Source organism: Palaemon carinicauda, unplaced genomic scaffold (genome assembly GCF_036898095.1).
Source record: "Palaemon carinicauda isolate YSFRI2023 unplaced genomic scaffold, ASM3689809v2 scaffold20, whole genome shotgun sequence".
Lineage (NCBI taxonomy): Eukaryota > Metazoa > Arthropoda > Malacostraca > Decapoda > Palaemonidae > Palaemon > Palaemon carinicauda.
The window spans coordinates 362560-386231 of NW_027169590.1; the positions used below are offsets into that span (position 1 = coordinate 362560).

The 23672-nt window shown below is 34.5% G+C and overlaps 2 long non-coding RNA genes across 2 annotated transcripts; both read right to left on the minus strand.

Annotated features, from left to right (window-relative positions):
* Positions 1 to 3184: 3184 nt before the first annotated feature.
* LOC137635937 (uncharacterized) lies at positions 3185 to 14952 on the minus strand. Its single transcript, XR_011042823.1, has 4 exons — positions 14836 to 14952; positions 9441 to 9619; positions 5344 to 5451; positions 3185 to 3353 (listed from the first exon to the last, which is right to left on the minus strand). It is a non-coding gene; the product is annotated as an uncharacterized lncRNA (long non-coding RNA).
* A 497-nt stretch (positions 14953 to 15449) lies between these two features.
* LOC137635939 (uncharacterized) lies at positions 15450 to 19245 on the minus strand. Its single transcript, XR_011042825.1, has 3 exons — positions 19203 to 19245; positions 16503 to 16767; positions 15450 to 15567 (listed from the first exon to the last, which is right to left on the minus strand). It is a non-coding gene; the product is annotated as an uncharacterized lncRNA (long non-coding RNA).
* Positions 19246 to 23672: the final 4427 nt, after the last annotated feature.

The window sequence follows — 23672 nt, forward strand, 5'->3', positions numbered from 1 at the left end:
GCAAAACGAAGAAATAAACAGTACAGATGGTCCTTAAACTTACAAATATAATAGGTTACAAGAAGCTGTTTGTAAGTCCAATTTAGTTAAATTTTGACCTATGATTTGCAGGTAGTTGCAAGGTAGTTTGCAGGTAGAAAAGTCAACAAATAGTTAGGTTTCATATGCGAATCCTCGATAAGCAGGGCATGACTATATACATTAAACTGGAAGTGTTGAAAACTCAAATATTCCTTCGGCTTGAATATATTACAAAACCAACCTATCGTTTCAAACTTTGGTTATAAAGTTACAGGGAGAGTTGTCAAATGAAGTGTACAAAAAATGCACTACAGTACAACATTCACAATAAATTTTGGTTCATTAATAAAAATCCAATTATAAACAGAGCATCTATACTGAAGTTGTTAGTGAAAGAGGAAAATTACATTACGAAAATAGAAATGAATCTCTCAGTCTCTAAAACAGTATGTACCTTCAGCATCAACCAAGCTGACCCTTCTGCTAACTGCAATTATAATTTTTTTATTTTTACAGTATTGGCTTCTTTTTAACTACCCTTGTCCTTATGTTTTTTTAAATGAATTTATTTTCTCTACACTTTTAGGCTTTTGAGAGTATGAAATTCTTATAGTACCATTTACGTAAAATATTTCTAATATACTTTTAAACATGAAATAATTCCAGGGCTGTATAAAAATGCCTAAAAACCAAAACTATTAATGCTAAAAATCCCTCTAAATTCTAATTAGTAAACCAATCCTTTTAAAAAGACACTTTACTTCAATCCTGAAGTAATTTCTAATATCTAAAAAATAAATAAAATACAGATATGTATAAAAATACCTAAAAAGCAAAGCTATTATTACTACAAGTTCCTCCAAATTTTAAGTAGTGCACCAATCCCTTTCAAAAGGGCACACTGCACTAATTGGAAACTGGAGAGCATTTCTGTCTGCAGTGAACTTACATAAAAAATATCACAAATTCTATTTAATAATGATGTAGTTCTTTACTCCAGACATCAAATATGAACTTTGGCATAATATACTGTATGAAAAAAAGTATATGCTAAATTTCCTGAAAGAAAATCATTATGAAATAACAGGTAATGGATAGGAAGTGACCTTTATACTGATAAGCCCTTTTGACATTACAGTAACCCTTTTACCCCAAAGGACGTACTGGTACGTTTCACAAAACTCATCCCTTTACCCCCATGGACGTACTGGTAAGCCCTTGCAAAAAACTGCTATTTACATTTTTTTTTTGCATATTTTTGATAACTTTGAGAAACTTCAGGCATTTTCCAAAACAATGAGACCAACCTGACCTCTCTATGACAAAAATTAAGGCTGTTAGAGCAATTTAAAAAATGTATATTGGAAAATGTGCTTGAAAAAGAAAATGCCTAGGGGTTAAGGGTTGGAAATTTCCAAATAGCTTGGGGGTAAAAGGGTTAATACTCCCTCTTTGCATGTCAGTTCCAACTTTAGGTCAGTCTACAAGAATAAATCTTAGTTAAGTAGTTTTATAAGTGTACTTTACAGTACTGTACTTCACACAGAAGCCTAATACTGTATACGGATTATATAAAATGATAGCAGATAAGTAATGAAAGTCCTCAACTTAAAAAACTTAATAGATTCCAAGAACCCGTCTGTAAGTCTAATTTTGCTACATTTTGTCCTAGGGTAGACCTAACCTAACTCACATGCCTACAATTTTCCGCTGCAAAAGTCAACAAATAGTTCAATTTCATATTGTAATTGTCGTCTTTCTTACTTTATTAAATTAAATAATTTTGTTCAATTACAGTATTTCATTATGAACTTTTTATACAATATCTGAAATATAAAATTTCAGTTGGAAATGTTTTTATATCTGGATGTTTGTAAGTTAAGAGCCCTTTATAGAGTGAAAATCAACTTACATCTGGTCTCTTGGAAACCAATTAACTACATGGAACAGTATATTACCATACCTGGAAAAGCTCTGTGTTTGGAAAGCGTCCGAGCAACAGCATTAACGAGCAGACCGTGCAAGACACCATTTAATCATCGCAGTTGAGCCGATTAGTTTCTCGGACATCCTGAAAGAAGATGGATCATTCAGATTTACCAAGATTGATTGAAGATTGTTATCAAAAGTGTAAACAAGTACATAAGAAAAGACTCTTTACTAATAAAAGTATTAACAAATATCAAGAGGCACAAGAATGAAATCTCTGAACATCATTTTAGGGTTATGAAAATGTTCATACCTGTTAAAATTACATGTAAATATTACCATTATTATCATTATTACTAGCTAAGATACAACCTTTATTGAAAATGCCAGGCTTTTACCATTTTAAAAACATACAGTATATATATATATATATATATATATATATATATATATATATATATATATATATATATATATATATATATATATATATATATATATATATATATATATATATATATATATATATATATATATATATTGAGTTAAAAGGAGTGATATTAAAGTTACCAACCTGTAAAAGATAATAAAAAAGTTGGAAAAGAAATTACGGTCACCTGTATTTTAATGAAATACGGCTGGAAACAGTATATTTTTACGGAGAATTTCCGATTAACATTAAATTCTTTTTATCTATAAGTGTAAAATGTAGTTTTTTTTTTTGGTTTTATAATTTTCTAGCCTTTCAAACTGTGTGATTGCTCAATAATGAAGAGTAAATAAAGGAAAATTGTTAAAAAGAAAAGGTCAATACCGTAAAAAAAAAAAAATATGGAAATTGCATTTAGCAGAATAACCAGTTTAGTTGATGTAGTTGTATCTATTGTCTTCTAAGAAATGGACACTCCAAAATCAAACTATTATTCTTTTGGGTAGTGCCACAGCCTCTGTATCATGGTCTTTCACTATCTTGGGTTAGAGTGTAGAGTTTTACTGCTTGAGGGTACACTCAAGCACACTATTCTATGTTTCCTTATTTCATTTCCTCATTATGCTATTTTCCTTGTTAGAGCTATTGGGCTTAAAGTATCCTGCTTTCCCTAGTAGGGTTATAGCTTAGCTAGTAATAATAATACTCATAATATTCAACTGTAAGGACCCAACCCATCTAAACTAATTCAGGGTAGTTAAGAACACCACTTACTTGACGTACAATATGGATACCACTCACCTTTGTATAAATAATATGTGAAAGGGACAAATGTATCGAGTGTAAGCAAGAAAAAGGCCCGCATCTTTCTCTGGTGACGAGGGGACCAAGATGTGGCCCCAAGGCTGCGATTAGACTGGAAACTGCTGGACAAACATCTGGGGTGCCGTGAGAAGCCCATCTTCCACAAGATCTGCAAAATGAAGAAATAAACAATACAGAAGGTCCTTAAACATATATAATAGGTTACAAAAAGCTGTTTGTAAGTCCAATTTAGTTAAATTTTGACCTAGGGTAAGCCTAACCTGGAACCCATGACTATGATTTCCAACTAGAAAAGTCAACAAATAGTCAGGTTTCATATGTGAATCCTCGATAAGCAGGGGATGACTATATACATTAAACTGGAAGTGTTGAAAACTCAAATATTCCTTCGGCTTATGAATATATTACAAAACTAACCTATCGTTTCAAACTTTGGTTATAAAGTTACGGAGTGAGTTGTCAAATAAAGTGTATAAAAAAATGCACAAAGTACAACATTCACAATAAATTTTGGTTCATTAATAAAAATCCAATTATAAACAGAGCATCTATACTGAAGTTGTTAGTGAAAGAGGAAAATTACATTACGAAAATAGAAATGAATCTTTCAGTCTCTAAAACAGTATATACCTTCAGCATCAACCAAGCTGACCCTTCTGCTAACTGCAATTATAATTTTTTTATTTTTACAGTATTGGCTTCTTTTTAACTACCCTTGTCCTTATGTTTTTTTAAATGAATTTATTTTCTCTACATTTTTAGGCTTTTGAGAGTAAGAAATTCTTATAGTACCTTTACGTAAAATATTTCTAATATACTTTTAAACTTGAAATAATTCCAGGGCTGTATAAAAATGCCTAAAAACCAAAACTATTAATGCTAAAAATCCCTCTAAATTCTAATTAGTAAACCAATCCTTTTAAAAAGATACTTTACTTCAATCCTGAAGTAATTTCTAATATCTAAAAAATAAATAAAATACAGATATGTATAAAAATACCTAAAAAGCAAAGCTATTATTACTACAAGTTCCTCCAAATTTTAAGTAGTGCACCAATCCCTTTCAAAAGGGCACACTGCACTAATTGGAAACTGGAGAGCATTTCTGTCTGCAGTGAACTTACATAAAAAATATCACAAATTCTATTTAATAATGATGTAGTTCTTTACTCAAGACATCAAATATGAACTTTGGCATAATATACTGCATGAAAAAAAGTATATGCTAAATTTCCTGAAAGAAAATCATTATGAAATAACAGGAAATGGATAGAAAGTGGCATTTACACTGATAAGCCCTTTTGACTACAGTAACCCTTTTACCCCCAATGGACGTACTGGTACGTTTCACAAAACTCATCCCTTTACCCCCATGGACGTACTGGTAAGCCCTTGCAAAAAACTGCTATTTACATTTTTTTTTGCATATTTTTGATAACTTTATGAGAAACTTCAGGCATTTTCCAAAACAATGAGACCAACCTGACCTCTATGACGAAAATTAAGGCTGTTAGAGCAATTTAAAAAAATGTATATTGCAAAATGTGCTTGAAAAAGAAAATGCCTAGGGGTTAAGGGTTGGAAATTTCCAAATAGCTTGGGGTTAAAAGGGTTAATACTCCCTCTTGGCATGTCAGTTCCAACTTTAGGTTACTCTACAAAAATAAATCTTAGTTAAGTAGTTTTACAAGTGTACTTTACAGTACTGTACTTCACACAGAGGCTTAATACTGTATATGGATTATATAAAATGATAGCAGATAAGTAATAAAAGTTCTCAGCTTAAAAACTTAATAGATTCCAAGAACCCGTCTGTAAGTCAAATTTTGCTAAATTTTGTCCTATGGTAGACCTAACCTAACCCACATGCCTACAATTTTCAGCTGCAAAAGTCAACAAATAGTTCAATTTCATATTGTAATTGCCGTCTTGCTTATTGCATTAAATGAAATACTTTTGTCCAATTACAGTATTTCATTATGAACTTTTTATGCAATATCTGAAATATAAAATTTCAGTTGGAAATATGTTTGTATATCTGGATGTTTGTAAGTTAAGAGCCCTTTATAGAATGAAAATCAACTTACATCAGGTCTCTTGGAAACCAATTAACTACATGGAAGAGTATATTACCATACCTGGAAAAGCTCTGTGTTTGGAAAGTGTCCGAGCAACAGGATTAACGAGCAGTCCATGCAAGACGCCATCTAATCATCGCAGTTGAGCCACTTAGTTTCTCGGACATCCTGAAAGAAGATGGATCATTCAGATTTACCAAGATTGGTTGAAGATTGTTATCAAGTGTAAACAAGTACATAAGAAAAGACTCGTTACTAATAAAAGTATTAACAAATATCAGAGGCACAAGAATGAAATCTCTGAACATCATTTTAGGGTTATGAAAATGTCCATACCTGTTAAAATTACATATAAATATTATTATTATTATTATTATTACTAGCTAAGCTACAACTTATTGAAAATGCAGGATGCTATGAGCCCAAAGGGCTCCAACAGGGAAAATAGTCTAGTGAAGAAAGAAATTAAGGAAAAAGATGTGTGACTGAGTGTACCTTCAAGCAAGAGAACTCTAACCCAAGACAGTGGTACAATTATAGCACTACCCATGACTAGAGAACAATGGTTTGATTTTAGAGTACTGTATCCTTCTCCTAAAAGAGATGCTTACCATAGCTATAGTCTCTCTTCTACCCTTACCATGTAGAAAGTAGGTACGGAAAAATTACAGTGCAGTAGTTAGCCCCATGAGCGAAAAAGAATTATTTGGTAATCTCAGTGTTGTCAGGTGTTTGAGGACAGAGAAGAATGGGGAAAGATAGGCCAGACTATTCAGTGTATGTGTAGGCGAAGGGAAAATAAGCAGTAACCAGAAGGGGATCTAGCGTAGTACAATCTGGCCAGTCAAAACGACCCAATAACTCTCCCAGGAGTATCGTGAAAAGCGGGCCGCGGCTGTATGTAAAATGATATATATTTTGAATACTGCGATAAATGCTGTGATATTCTCAGACAAGTCCCAGGTATGAGGAACTGTTGCCTTATCTACAGGAGCTCAGATTTACTAAGCTACAGTTGTTGTTGGAAAAGCAGGATGACATAAGCCCAAGGGCTCCAAGTGGGTAAATATTCAGTTTAAAAAGAAAGTAAGGAGATAATTAAACTATATGAGAAGTAATAAACACTTGAATTAAGATATTTTTCGACCAGTAACAACATTGATTTAGATCTGTCTTAAATAAACAATGAGGAAAGACTCCTGTCAGCCTGTTCAACATCATAACATTCGCTGCATGTTTGAACTTATGGATAGAATAAGCCGAATGAATAGAGGAAATGGGAGTAGAATTGATATACATAGATGGAAATAAAAAAATCAATGAATATCATTTTGTAATGAAATTTCTCTTGTTTTAAGAACAAGAGATTTTGTTTTTATCAGAACATATACGATCAAAAGCCAAGATTATTAACAGCCAAAATACTACAAATTTTAAAAATAAGTTGTATTTTTCTTAGCTATACAAACTTGAATTCTTCATAAGGGTTACCTCTGTTTTGTTACAACAAAATTGATGAAATATTCTGGGGTTAGCAACATTGTACGGTTGCAGATTATTCCCACCTGACTCAGGGTGTCGGAGCTAGCTCCTTTGTTATCACTCTGTTCTTGGTCAGGACTTGTAGCGTGAATGAGTTGGGAAATATAAATAAACTAGAGGGGCACCCAGTAGAGCGCATTCCTCACCACAGAAGCTTGCACTTAAACCTTGACCTTTGACCTTGACATGTATTAATGTGCGTTGATTTTCATACACTCAAATATAAACTAAAATTTGAAGTCTCTGTGACAACGATGTACGAAATTGTGGCTGATTACATGAATTGGACATTTTCCTTGGCCAACCTTCCAAAATTTAATCATTTCCAGCTTTTTTACATAACAGTTCATCCCTGCAAGTTTCATTACTCTACAATTAAAATTATGGCCAGGAAGCTGTTCACAAACAGGGGGTAAAACATAACCTCCTTCCAATTTTGTTGGCAGAGGTAATGATTCAAGTTTGCATAGCTAGGAAAATTACAAACTACTTTTGAAATAAGTACAGTAGTTTGTTCCTACGCAAATACAAACGCTTGTCATTTATATGGGAATCTTCCTTAGAATGTCCTCAGCTATAAAATTTAGGGCATCTGTTCGACCCTTAACCCAAAGTATCCATTCATGCTTGGCTCCTATGAGAGGCAAAGAGCTGGACTCATGGCCTCATTTGAAATAGAGGTAAGTGATGGAGTCACAACCCAACAAGTTTAGCCTTTTGTAAGAACATTATCAAATTTATTGGACAATATATCTGCCCACAGTGGAGAGTTTACCTGCATACGTAGTCATCAATGTAAGTGTTCCCAAGAGAATATAGAGGAAGCCCTTCATTCTACTCACATACCATAATAAAAATGAAGTAATCGATGATGCAACAAAATGCTAGCTGTCCTGCAGGGGCACGGGTCTTTATATAAACTGTTGGCCGGCTACCACAGGACCTAAGGAGAAAGTATCCAGAGACCTATACGAGCAGTCTTTCAAATGATATGCAGTGAAGGTGGTCTACCTTTTCATACGCCTGAGCTGTTTCCAAGTGGTTCTTGCAGAATGCCAAGGTTGCAGCAATACCACGGATATCATTATTGTTTCTCGGAGCCAGAATAAGATAGTATTCTTAGTTATTCCCTTCTTGTTTTGACCTGTGCATAAAAACAAGTTAGGGATGCCTGGACTAAAGGGTGCAGTCTTCTTTGAGGAAAGACAGACTGCCGTTACAGGACATAATAACAAACTATCTGAATCATCAGTTACTTTCTTGATTGATGAAATAGAAAAGCAGTTAAATCGGTTGTCATTAATGGATTTTGGGTCTTAACAACATGCGGTACCTAAATCTGCCTGAACAAAAGCTACAATAGCTCCACTGTGTGTCTTAATCTTCTTTCAACTATGGAAATGGTTCCATCTACAGAGGGACTAGACAGTTATGGCACCTACCGGTTACCGTAGCTCTTGCCTAGGCAACCTCACTAAAGGCCTCAGTGTGATGGTAATTGATTTAAAATAAAGCCAATTACACCCATATGATCTGTTAGGGTGACCAAGCTGCACATATACATACATATAGAAAGGCATTTCCTCAATTTTGGGGGGTAGCCGACATCAAACAAATGAAACAAAAAAGGGGACCTCTCCTCTCTGCACATATACTGTACCATAAACAATAATCCTTGAAAGTAACTGTTATTCAGTGACTTAAAAACTCCTAAAAAGATCAGCAAACAATTGTAAGCAGCCTCCAAAATAAGCTGATGGACATGGCCTTATAAAATGAGGAGGAGGACCGACGACTGAGAGACATTACCGGCTGATCGGCATGAACTTTCAAATGATGGAACATAGGCAAGAAAACACCTCAGCACCAACCACAATTGCCATACAGGTGATTGGATTCCATCAATACAAAGTTTCCCAGAAAGACGTTGCTTACCAACTTAAAATAAACAGGGCAACCATTAAAGATGGCTGAGAAGATCTAATAAAGGAGAAGGCTTAATAAAATCATAACATCAAAAGCAAAGAAACGCTAAACAAATTTATGGATATCAAAGCAAACAGTTTACCATGGCAAGAGAGCATTTGAGGTTATTTATATTCTCTCGGCTTTTAAGCCAAAACAAAATCTACACATTCTCGCCTTTCAAGTTACTTCCTTAGACAATTGGAAATTCAACTAGAAAGCTTTTCGGAAAATAATGGGCTTTAGTTAAAAATAACGGTGTTGATAGATCTAAGACATAGCACTAAAATCATTATGGAGTAGCAACTACTACTCGATGTAAAGTTAGGCTTCAATAAAAGCACATCCATTAATAAAGTAGCAGCTCAGGAGATTTCTTTAAGGAAAAGGTTTACGGTGGTAAATCAATAAAACAACATATTGACACTTTGAAAAACAGGGAAAACAATATTTCTTTTATATTTTTCCTTTTCAAAATGTAATGTGTAATATTTACTAATATTATATTAACGGCTGACATAGCTGAAAGACACAGACATGAATTCCCAATTCTATATTAGAAGAGCAAGTGATAGATGTCGAGTAACAGCTAAACTTTATATAAAAGTTTTTAAAATATACTTGGATGCATAAATATAATTTTGACTTACAGTTTACTTTTCTTGAGCTTGGATTCAATCCTGCTGGATGCTCCAGCCAATTTCTTTTGAAGACATTGGATTCAATCCCGCTGGATGCTCCGGTTAATTTCTCTTGAAAACGTGCTATTTCTAAATCTCTCTCTTTCAATTCCTGTTTTCAGCGTCAATGACCTTAGATGTCAGGATGCCTGAAAAATTTAAATCAATCAATCAATCTATTCCTGTAAAACATTCTAGATTATTAATATACCCCTCCAAAAGAAGAAACCTTATCATAAATATTACTCAAATTTAGACTTCCTCAATATGGTCACTAATCAGTTGATAAAATAATCACTACGGTACTGTACACAACATACGTGTTCAAATTTGGTCTTGACTGTGTCACTCTATAGTCCATTTCTTTTAGCGAGTCATATTTGCACCAACTCGCAACGGTGCCCTTTTAGCTCGGAAAAGTTTCCCGGTCGCTGATTGGTTAGAATTATCTTGTCCAACCAATCAGCGATCAGGAAACTTTTCCGAGCTAAAAGGGCACCGCTGCGAGTAGGTGCAAATATGTCTCGCTAAAAGAAATGGACTATAGTTATTAACTGCATTAAACCTTTTACCCCCAAGCTATTTGGAACTTCCCAACCCTTAACCCCAAGGCGATTTTCTTTTTCAAGCACGTTTTGCAATATTTTTTTTTTTAGATTGCACTGACAGCCTTCATTTTCGTCATAGAGAGGTCAAGTTGGTCTCATTATTTTGGAATATGCCTGAAGTTTCTCATAAAGTTATCAAAAACATGCAAAAAATGCAAATAGCAGTTTTTTGCAAGGACGTACTAGTACGTCCAGGGGGGTTAAGGGATGAGTTTTGTGAAACGTACCAGTACGTCCATTGGGGGTACAAGGGATAATACAGTAACTCCAATTTTGTCTACAACTCTAAACAAAGTTCTTATAATAAGGCCATATTAAACTTTAGGATGAGTATATATATAGATACCTTCTCTGGGTGTACTGTATATCATATTCTGATTTTCACAGCCATTTTGTGATATTATTTCAAGTCTGAACATTTCTCAATGTCAAGTTTCATGATTCTTATCACTGTATTCTAATTGGCTTTATAAAACTTATGAGTTATTGCCCTTATATTTCAACCATCTAACATCGCTATAATTTTTCTGATATAAGAATTACAATGATGTCTCACAGGATTATAATACAGGAGAGGGGGTTCCCAGCCCCCTCGTCCCGTCCCTTTTAGTCGCCTCTTACGACACGCAGGGATACGTTGGCGCTATTTTAATTGTTTTTATGCCCCCGCGGCCACAGGGGGCTGTGGCACCCTAGCAGTACCAGCCGAACTCGGTTGAGTCCCTTGTCAGGCTGGGAGGAACGTAGAGAGGAGACGTCCCCTTTTTTGTTTCATTTGTTTGATGTCGGCTACCTCCAAAATTGGGGGAAGTGCCTTGATATACGTAGGTATGTACAAATTACAATGCAATAAGTACCTGCGTACTATTAATTGAAGGAAATGCTGCATCAAAGTTGAACTGAAAAACAGTCAACATCATTCACATACAAAAAGCAATAATCCAAGATCTAATATTGGAATTCTAACCAAAGTTGAACTGAAAAATAGTCAACATCATTCACATACAATAAGAGAATATTAAAGTAGTAAAAAAGGGATTTTGATAAAGGAAAAATCTATTTCTGGGCGAGGGACCAGTGTCGCTCGGTGAAATGCTCCTTATAGCACCATTTCTAAGGCATAGTTATTGCTGAATATACCAGAGAAAAAGAGATGCATGAAATGCCAGGAATAAACCTAGCTCGCTCACTCTTTGAGTGTCGGTATAGAAAACTGGGGCGTGATTGAACCACGAATATAGATCCCTCACCAATTAGACATCTCCTTCATCAACATTCCCCCTCTCACAGTTTGACTTGTCAAAAATGATTTGTTTGCCCATATCAAAAGAAATGAAAATTACAACATTTTGTCTAAGAACAAAATTTTGAGAAAAGTTTCTAACTGAAAATGTTGGTGAATCTATCAAAAACCTTTGACAATTCGTGTCCCAGGAGTTCTACCTTCTCGGCCCTGAAAGTGCATTTGTCAAAACGCACTACGAGGCCGTTTTCTTGTGGTCCTTTCAACACTGTTCTTACGTGCTGAAAATGTTCGTCCTGGGACTTAAGAAATACCAGGATGACGACGTATACAGCGCAAAAAGGTAGGTCCCCCAGAATGTTGTCCATTAGGCGCTGGAAGGTGTTTTTTATAATTCATGATCTTAACCTTGACCTATGGTCCAATCTCTTCCAAATTCTAATCAAATTGCCCTTGGATTAAGACCAATCGTCTCACAAAATTTTATGAGATTCGATAAAATAGTTTTTGAGTTATGCGAATCACAAACACACAAACAGACATACAAACAAATACACGTCTATCAAAATATAACCTTCCCACAAAGTTAGAGAAGGTAACAAGACAGCACTATAATCAAACTGGGCATTAACCCTTTTACCCCCGATGGACGTACTGGTACGTTTCACAAAACTCATCCCTTTACCACCATGGACGTACCGGTACGTCCTTGCAAAAAAACTGCTATTTACATTGTTTTGCATATTTTTGATAACTATGAGAAACTTCAGGCATTTTCCAAAAGAATGAGACCAACCTGACCTCTCTATGACAAAAATTAAGTCTATTAGAGCAATTTAAAAAAATATATATATTGCAAAATGTGCTTGAAAAAAAATGCTTGGGGGTTAAGGGTTGGAAAGTTCCAAACAGCGTTGGGGGTAAAAGGGTTAAGGATTTTGGATACGCTGCAGTTCTCTAAACCTAAAGCATCTTCCAATGGATTAAAAAAATTATTTTGTGAATTACACCTTGAAGCTTACAGTGAACCCTCGTTTATCGCGGTAGATAGGTTCCAGACCCGGCCGCGATAGGTGAAAATCCGCGAAGTAGTGACACCATATTTATCTATTTATTTAACATGTATATTCAGACTTTTAAAACCTTCCCTTGTACGTAGTACTGTTAACAAACTACCCTTTAATGTACGGAACACTTAATGCATGTACTACAGTACCCTAAACTAAAACAGGCACAAATATTAAAGGCGATTTTATATCATGCGTTTCCTAAACACGCCAAAAAGCACGATAAAAAATGGCAACCAATGTTTTGTTTACGTTTCTCTGATCATAATGAAGAAACAAACGCATTTACTGTACACATCTGTGTATAGGTTAGTTTTTGCATCGATTATATTGATTATTCAGTACAGTATGTTGATTTTGTTATTACCAATATGTATATATATATATGGGTTATGAAAAAAATCCGCGAAGTGGTGAATCCGCGATGGTCGAACCGCGAAGTAGCGAGGGTTCACTGTATATCGATTAAGGGAAATCTAATCAGCTGTGTTGGATCATCGGCAGTACTGTATAGTACCTTGCTTTAGGAGTAATTTTGAACACTGTACAAGCAAAACGGGATTTGAGCACAAAAATTAAAATCAAATTATTAGGACTACATAAATCTGCAAGCAAAAACTGCTTTGTGAAAATCATTAATGAGAATAGCACATAAAGAGAAGAAACCATTATTCAGTAATTTCTAGGCCATTTTCTTGGATATTAGCTTGCATTGTCATGTTGACAGTACAGTTTAACTATACCATAGGGGCCTTTGTATATCAGCGGCTAGTTCCTCCCGAGTGCATAGTAAATGGACACCAGCTCACCTAAGCTCCCCCACCCTAACCTATCCTACAGGCTGTGTCCTTATCTACTTAACTAATGGGGGGGTTAATGCCCCCTGCAACCTCCTTACACTGCCGTATTCTTAGCAAGCCATCCTCATACAAACAGGTGGCCGTTCTCATACATACACCCCTTATCAGTGCACTGTTGAGACACTTCATGGTGTGGTGAGTAGGAACGGAGTCACCGAACAGATATCAGGTCATTGGGATACCAGGGAATAGCTACCTTCACTAGATTGGGTTACCGGTGCAAGGGTAAATATAAGCCAGTTACATGAAAATAATGTTTGTGCCTGTTCCTTTGTTAAACTAGGTTGGTCATTTCCTTGCATATATCTATAATTAAAGCGAAATATGATATATGATAAGAATATTTATCTATTAACTTATCTATTAACATTTGAGAACCTACCCTCCACCACTAATCAGTTGACAAATTTTCAGATAATCATTACGGTACTGTATACAACATAAGTGTTCAAATTTGGTCTTGACTGTGTCACTCTAGTTAATAACTGCATTAACCCTTTTACTCCCAATGCTATTTGGAACTTTCCAACCCTTAACCCCCAGGCGTTTTTCTTTTTCAAGCACGTTTTGCCATATTATTTTTTTTAGATTGCGCTGACAGCCTTAATTTCCGTCATAGAGAGGTCAGGTTGGTCTCATTATTTTGGAAAATGCCTGAAGTTTCTCATAAAGCTATCAAAAATATACAAAAATATGCAAATAGCAGTTTTTTGCAAGGACGTACTAGTACGTCCATGGGGGGTTAAGGGATGAGTTTTGTGAAATGTACCAGTACGTCTATTGGGGGTACAAGGGATAATACAGTATCCCCAATTTTGTCTACAACTCTATACAAAGTTCTTATATCAAGGCCATATTAAACTTTAGGATGAGTATATATATAGATACCTTCTCTGGGTGTACTGTATATCATATTGTGATTTTCACAGCCATTTTGTGATATTATTTCAAATCTGTACATTTCTCAATGTCAAGTTTCATGACTCTTATTACTGTATTCTAATTGGCTTTATAAAACTTAGGAGTTATTGCCCTTATATTTCAACCATCTAACATCGCTATGATATAAGAATTATAATGATGTCTCACAGGATTATAATACAGGAGAGGGGGTTCCTAACCTCCTCGTTCCATCCCTTTTAGTTGCCTCTTACGACACGCAGGGATACATTGGCGCTATTCTAATTGTTTTTATGCCCCCGCAGCCACAGGGGGCTGTGGCACCCTAGCAGTACCAGCCGAACTCGGTTGAGTCCCTTGTCAGGCTGGGAGGAACATAGATAGGAGACGTCCCCTTTTCTGTTTCATTTGTTTGATGTCGGCTACCCCCCAAAATTGGGGGAAGTGCCTTGGTATATGTATGTATGGAAGAATTACAAGGCAATAAGTACCTGCGTACTATTAATTGAAGGAAATTCTGCATCAAAGTTGAACTGAAAAACAGTCAAAACATCATTCACATACAAAAAGCAATAATCCAAGATCTAATCATGCTTTCCACCCGATAAACTCTTAAAATTGGAATTCTTATCAAAGTTGAACTGAAAAACAGTCAACATCATTCCCATACAAAAAATGGTATTGTACCTGTTCTTTAACTTGAGAGACATCCCCCTGAACTGGTTGTACAGCTGCTGGCATTGCAACACACATCCAATGAAGCCGTTGTCTTAACCGCTGCAACTCTGCTTCTCGCTGGTGCACAGCAACCTGGAAAGCTCTCATTAATGGTAAACTGAATCAAATATGAATTCCTTCTCTATTTCACTTTTTCTCGGTTAACAATAGGTATCTATACACGAGAAAAACTATACCTTATGTCATACAACAGTGCATAGTATTTCTAAAAAATCCCTTAAACACAAACATGGAATATCAAATGCTTATGGGCCTTTATTTTTCATCTCTAGGAAATACCCAAAAAGTGACTTCAATCTTTTCCAGCTCCGTTAATGCAAATGCCGTAACCTACCTTATTTTACTAAACCCCAAAATTTTTCAAAATAACTCGTAAAAACTGACAATTGTGTTTGTTTTTCTTTGAAAAATTTTGGAAATTTAATAACAGAAATATAATGATCAAATCCACAATAACCTCAAGAAAATATAACAAAATATATGAAAATACAGATACAGTACCATTGAAAATATGAAGTGCTTTCAAAACTAGACAATAAAATCTTGCAAGTACAAAAGAACTTACTGTTAGCTGATTGACTTTAGCATCGACAGCAGTATTCAATTCTTCATATTTCTTCTGTATGTGAGATTTACTAGCTGTCAATTCTTCCGTATGGGTCTTCAAACCATCAAGGCTTTCTGTCAAGAAAATAAAACGCTTATTTTGCTTACCAAAATAAAAAATAAACTAGAATGGACACCCAGTAGAGTGCATACCTTTGCCTATATCATATTGTATATCACAAGACAGGGAACTGAATCATGCACATTTCGGCACTAGTTTCATGCAAATCAGATAAAAATTGACCACGATATAGCAAAAAGGTATTTTTTATAATTCATGATTTTAACCTTGACCTATGGTTCAATCGCTTCCAAATTCTAATCAAATTGCCCCTGGATTAAGGTCAATCGCCTCACCAAATTTTATGAGATTCGGTAAAATAGTTTTTGAGTTATGCGAATCACAAACACACAAACAGACATACAAACAAATACGTGTCTATCAAAATATAATCTTCCCAAAAAGTGAGAGAAGGTAACAAGACAGCACTATAATCAAACTGGGCATTAACCCTTTTACACCCAAAGGACGTACTGGTACGTTTCACAAAACTCATCCCTTTACCCCCATGGACGTACCGGTACGTCCTTGCAAAAAAACTGCTATTTACATTATTTTGCATATTTTTGATAGCTTTATGAGAAACTTCATGCATTTTCCAAAAGAATGAGACCAACCTGACCTCTCTATGACAAAAATTAAGGCTGTAAGAGCAATTTAAAAAAATTATATTGGAAAATGTGCTTGAAAGAAAAAAAGCTTGGGGGGTTAAGGGTTGGAAAGTTCCAAACAGCGTTAGGGGTAAAAGGGTTAAGGATTTTGGATATGCTGCAGTTACCTAAACTTAAAGCATCTTCGCATGGATTAAAAAAATCAGACCTGGTCAGGTAGTACAATGACTTAAGGATATAATCATATAAAGTTTAAACATGTCCCAACTCCCCGCATAATATTCAATAGGAACATCTTAACGTAGATATAATATATGTATATCGAAGGGAAAACTCACTGGTTTAGGCTACTTTCCGATGCCGCATGCGGCCCGGTCGGGTAGGCTAACCACACGACGCTACAATAGCCTAACTTGTTCCCTGGCATGTAGGTGAAGGGGCAGACGAATTCAGATATGGCTGCCAGGTGACATTGTTGACGGGCTGACCAAGCGTCCCCGGGCTTGGTAATGCCTGATGGCGAGATATACCATCAAGAGTTCACGGTCAAATTTGCTGGTAATCATCTTTGAGGTGCGTTGCATTTTTCTCGCTTTCATTGGCCTGCAAAGCAAAATATGGTTTAAAATGTGTTATAAGAATGTTGCCACAGAAGAAAACAGACACATACAGCTTAAGAAATCATATTCCTGTTAAGAATGATTAAATGTTGACGGTAATTTGTAAATACATTAGAATGAAAAAAAAGATTTTAAACATTAGAATAAAAGAAAATCTTATTCCATATACTTTGCTCTAGTCCTAACATAAACACTTATTATTAGGAGAAAATTAAATGTCATGATAATGGCATTACAATACATATTTAAATTCTTTTGACATGCGTGCTGCCAAAATGGGACCATGGGAAACAGCGATAACGGAAATATCACTGCAATAGTAATGTCCTAATTATACATATCCTGCAACCTTGATCACAGACCATGACACTTCTCCACCCATGCTAAGACTAGGGAAGACAAGGAAATTTGGGTGCTATTATAGTATGCTATCTACCGCCGATTTTGCTATCTACCACCCCTCTCTGACTATGGTATAATACCCACCATCTGTCCCTAAGGATACGGTCTACTTGCTAATCCACCTCTAATAAGGAGGATCAATACCGACTTGATAACCTAACCTATCATTACCTAACTCAACCCAACTTAACCTAACCCAACCTAACCTAACTTACAAACTGCTTAAAATTATGCACCCATGTCCTAATCTAACCTGACCTAACCCAACCTACAAACTGCTTATAATTATGCATCCATGTTGTCCTTCCAATAAATATTAAACTATCATTAAAGTCCAATGAGGATAACATACTGGTGTTAAGTAATCAGTTTGATAATCCTCATCAAACAGGAGGATTAACATTGACGGTAGATAACATACTTTGTGGTAGATACCATACTATAGTAGAAATTCGACGGTAGATAGCATACTATAATAGCACCGAAATTTGTTCTGATGACCTTATCTCTCCACAAAAAAAATTTTCCTCAGATTTGTAAGAAAGTAAAGTTGTGGTCACTACTCGGAACTATTGAGACGTGAGCTTGTTGCAAACCCGGACTGTTCACCAGGCAGACAAAACCCGGTAAAAGCTTTGTTTGCGTAAAGAGGAATGAATCAGGAGGGAAAATTCTATATAGACAGCAAATGGATTTTTTATGTTCCATGTTATTTTGATTCTTTCCTTTCCTCTATAAATGATTTGAAAGAACGTTTTATCCATATTGAACATATTGTTGAAGTAACAGCAATATCAGACCCCTCATCGATGACTTTGATTCAGAGCAGAATACTGACAATGATATTACATGGTCAATGTTTACAATGCTAGGGCATTGTCCTGTATATATCGAGCTAAGAGAAGGCCCACCAAAGCACCGCTTTTCAAAATACTAATCAGTTTCAACTCTCCATTCTCAAAAAAAGATCCTTTCGTTTGAACGGCATCATGGCAACAAATGTTGAGGTCATGAAGAGAATATTCCAATGAAACTTACTCAAATGTAAGTTGGGAATAATACAGTATTGGATTGGTTTCAAGGAATTCACAACATTCAAACTACAAAGAATAAATTGAAATCAGTAATGTAATCAGTTTGATCTGTTTTTGTATGCTATATTAAAGTGCATTTCTTTCTGCAAATCCTTCAGTTCAACTTTATCAAAGGAGCCTTTGAATATCGGCGGCCAGTTCCTCCTGAGTGCATAGTAAATGGACAACAGCAGACCTAAACTTCCCCACCCTAACCTACAGGCCGTGTCCTTACCTACTTAACTAATGGGGGGGTTAACGGCCCCTGCGACCCCCTTACACTGCCGTATTCTTAGCAAACCATTCTTATACATACAGGTGGCCGTTCTCATACATACACCCCTTATCAGTCCACTGTTGAGACACTTCATGGTGTGGTGAGTAGAAACAGAGTCACCGAACTGATATCAGGTCACTGGGATACCAGGGAATAGCTACCTTCACTAGATTGGGTTACCGGTGCAAGGGTAAATATAAGCCAGTAACATAAAAATAATGCTTGTGCCTGTTTCTTATTATACTAGACTGGTCATTAACTTGCATATAACTATAATTAAAGCGAAATCTGATATATGATAAGAATATTTACCTATTAACTTCTGCAAATAATTATTAAATGGCGTAAACTACATTTGAGAACCAGCCCACCACCCTATGACTATTTACAATCAAGCCTGAACTAGTGGCTTTGCTACAGTAAGATTAAACATTCAATATTAATTATATATTAATATAAATAAGATTAAACTAATATATTCACAAGAAATTATGTTAATAATTAATAAATTAACACCTTTTTGGGCCCAAAAGTTTGTGAGATGGACGGGATTTTGGAGGAGCAAATTTCATCTATAATTCAACGAATTTAAGTCTATAATCTTCATATATATGAAAGAAAATTATTTTATAAAGTTTTACAAATATTTACACCACTCTTACTTACCAAATTCCCATATATATTGGGCGCACAGTCATAGAAATACACTTTCTTTATTGAAAAAAAAATGTAATGTTTATTTACCTTCCTCGTGGCCGGGATCCAATACCAGAAAGAAAAGTAAAAATGGTTCCAATTTTTTCAATTTATTTATAATTTTTTAAATACTTATGTATGCTTTATGAGAGTTTCCATACTTTTTAAAAGATTTATATTTAAATTTTCAATCTATTTTAATTTATTTTATGCTTCTTTATATTAAAATACAATAGGAAATATGAAATATTAATACATATGCTGGTAGTATTTGTGCCAACTGAACAAGGGCCATTTTCTGTATTGTACTTCAGTTCACAGCATATTATCATTACTTTATCAATCATAATATAATATAACTAGTCATTTTGAGACAATAAATATAATATATTATTACAACTATTACTTTATTATAATTTTTTAATAAATATACGCTATATTATAGTATTCATATATAAAGGACACTACCATTTTTCATTTCTGACTGGCATAATTTCATGGTGCAGCTTATTATTCAATCTACGTACATATTATTTTTATTATTTGCGTTAAATGTGTATTATATTATGTATAAATGACAAATAAAACATTAAAATGTAATGTACAATCTATATATAAGGGTTTAGTTATTTCATTGCAATAGGAAACAGTTGTGTTGATACGTAAATATATAATCATATAAAAAACAGTCATAATACAGTATACATTAATTCATTTGCTTTCTTTCATACATTATTATATGTCTAAGATATTTGAAACAGGTTCCATAAGTCAGCAGATTGCTATTTTCATTTTTGTCCATAAACAAAACGAGTTATTTTATTCACTACCAAAGCATTTTGAGACAAAATTGCTTCACCAAAATTTCATCAAATGGCAGCAGCATTTCATAAACCCAATGATCCCTACCAAGTAAAATATATTCTTCATGAATATAAGAAAATATCCCAATAGCATTTCATAAGCCACAGTATTAAGCTCGCCTAGAGGGAAAATTATTTGCTGTGATTGGTTACTTTGATAATGACGTCATTAACTTTCAAGCTTGTTATTGGTTCTTGAACAATGGCGTCATTATTCATAGCTAATGTTATTGGTTCCTTATTTAAATACAGAAAGGAGAAGGGTGTATGCATTATAAATGTAAGAATAGTTTAATTAAATGTCTTTTGATTAAACAAAATTAGTTTAATAACTACTGTTTTTTGCGTATATGGTATTACAAAATATTCTTGCCTTATGCATTTATACCGGGAAATATCTGTTGTCTCATTGGCTGGCTGTATGTGACGTCAGACACTCGTATTTATGAATGAAGGTTAGTATAATGCCTAGGGGTGGAAAACCTATACGTATTTTAGATTAATTAGAGCTTGAAAAAATAAATTTTACAAAAAGAAATCTTATTAATACTATTACTTTTAAAATAAAATAAATAAAGAATCTCATTAAAGGTGGTAAGTTAGATAAATAAGTCATATTCGAAGGAATAATTGACTAATATTCTGGCTACGGTGATATATGTGTGTGTGTTCGTTTGTGCGTGAACCCGACGAAAAAAACTATACGTATTTTAGATTAATTAGAGCTTGAAAAAATAAATTTTACCAAAAATAATCTCATTTATATTATTAGTTTTGAAATAAGATAAATAAGGAATCTTATTAGAGGCCGTAAGTTAGATAAATAAGTCATATTCGAAGGAATAATTGACTAACTTTCTGGCTACGATGTTAGATGCATGTGTTCGTTTGTGCGTGAAACCGTAGTAAAGAAGGCAATAACCAATCAGAACTGTGGAAGATACAGCCAATCAGAACTCTAGAATGTACCACCAAGAGTTACGGGGACTTATGAGTTGCTGTTGGAGAAACCTGCTCAAATATCAGTAAATTTACGTTTAAACGCTTAACACATTGAACTCGATCAGAAAATAGGATGAAAAAACCAAACTTATGATTGAATTGATTTAATAATAAAATAGATAATGAAACTCGTTCAATTGCTTAAGTTGAATAAATGCGTCTTTTTTGAAGAAATGATTAACTAGGTTTTGGCTACGATGTTTAACTTGTATGTGGGAATTTGTAAACAAATGTAACAACCAATCACAGCTCAGAAGATACAGCCAATCAGAGGGCTGTAATATCCCGCAAAGAGAGAGTTCCTACGATTTTTGAGTTGCTATTCGAGAAACCAGTTACTTTATTCCATTAAAAGTTCAAAAAGCTTTACCACTATTTATCTGTTTGTCAACACCTGTCCATAGAGTAGAGGAACCCTCTCGCCTTATGTATATTTACAGGGAAATATCTATTGTCTCATTGGCTGATTCGTCCTCTGCTGTGATTGTTGGTTACATGTGACGTCATAGCACTGTACTTTTATGAATGAAATTAAGTGCCAGACTTAGGGGGCAGGAAATACATATACGTATATCAGATGAATTAGGACTTAGATAATTAGATTTTACAAAAATAACCTTATAAAAGTTATTACTTCTTTAAATAAACAAATAAAGGCTCTTCTTAAAGACCGTAAGTTAAGTAAATACATGAAATTCGAAAGAATAATAGACTATGTCTGGCTATGATGTTTAGTTGTGAGAGGCAGGGCTGAAGATTTATTATTTTATGGGAAATTGAAGATATATATCAGCAAAATATATAGAGATAGACCTTAAAAGATGTTTATATAACATAATCTATCAAAAGGATACATTTTGATTACTAAATCGATGTTTTATTGAGAAAATACGTTTTAGTGACGTCATCAATAGTAGTATGCCTTGATTAAATGACTGAATAATCTGTTTGCTGGTTTGAGCGAGGTGCTGAAAACACTAATATTGGACATTCAATATATACTATTGTTATATTGAGCTTAGATGGTGAATAAACTACATGACTTTAGTCAGTATTTTGCTACAAATAAAGTGTAATGTAATTATTTAAAGGAATGGTCTGTTTTGGGTACGATCTTAGATGTGTGTTTGTGTGTGTGTGTGTGTGTGTGTGTGTGAAGTTGTAGTATATAAACTAGGCAAATATTAAACAGATAGTAAACCCCGTTGAATAATCTTATGATCTAAATATTATCCCAGCTAGTGTAGTGATATTCTAAGTAAATTAGTATAATTTCATAATTCAATAAACTATATTATTAAATTAGTGTGAATTGATATGGATAGTATTTTCTAATAACTGCCAAGAACTTTGAAATTTAGGAGTAAAAAGTAGCTGGGTTTCTGTATCAGGAACTATAAAACTTGCAGAGTTTAATGTCTCTCTTAAAACATCTGGCCCAACGAGCTGTTTAAATTAAGTATATATCACCATCTTTGAGAGCTATGGATGGGATGGTTTGAGGAAGCCTATGGTCCTAGCATGGGTGGAGGGGCGGAGTGCTGATCATGTGTATATATTGGTCAGTCTCTAGGTTATTGTACTGCTATAGTATTATTACTTTCCCTTGCACATAAGTTTAAATTTCAAATATATTTTGATTGGTTACTGAAAACACCAGATATTAAAAGTTTTCATTTAGTTCATGATAATGATACAATGTAACTTACCTTGGTTTTCCACTGTCTTGGGTTAGAGTTCTCTTGCTTGGATAAACATTTGGACACCAAATTCATACTTTTTATTAGTTTTTTCTAGTTTATATATGTACATTTTATTTCATGTTTTAACTATTATTAAAATATTCTATTTTAATTGTTCATTACTTTTCTTGTAGTTTATTTCCTTCCTTTCCTCACTAGGTTATTTTTCCGTTGGAGCCCTTGGGCTTACAGCATCTTGGTTGGCAAGTTTTTGTAAAATTTGATTGGCAAGGATGTATGGATTTTGGGACATTTGGCCTCCCTATGGCTCAAAGAACCTTTTTACTTATGAAGTAAAAATGTTGGACGACAAAAAGTAAGAAAAGAAACTTTAAAGTCATGCATACAGTACACAGTATGAAGAGTACTTACCTCCATTCTAGTAATGATTTTAAAATAGGTCTTCGATACTATGAGTAGCAGTAGTGATGGTATCTACATTGTAGATTAAAGCCAGTTGAGATACTACTGCTAGAGAGTTACGGGGTCCTTTGACTGGCCACAGTCCTACATTGGATCCTTCTCTGTTAACTGTTCACTTTCCCTTTGCCTACACATACACTGAACATTCTTGCCTATTCTTTACATAATCTCCTCTGTCCCCATACACCTGACAACACTGAGATTACCAAAAAATTCTTCTTCACTCAAGGTGATTAACCACTGCACTGTAATTGTTCAGTGGCCACTTTCTTCTTGATTATTTAAGAGACTCTTTAGCTATGATAAGCAGCTCTTATAGAAGGACACTCCAAAATCAAACCATTGTTCTCTAATCTTAGGTAGTGCCATAGCCTGTGTACCATGGTCTTACACTGTCTTGAGTTACAGTT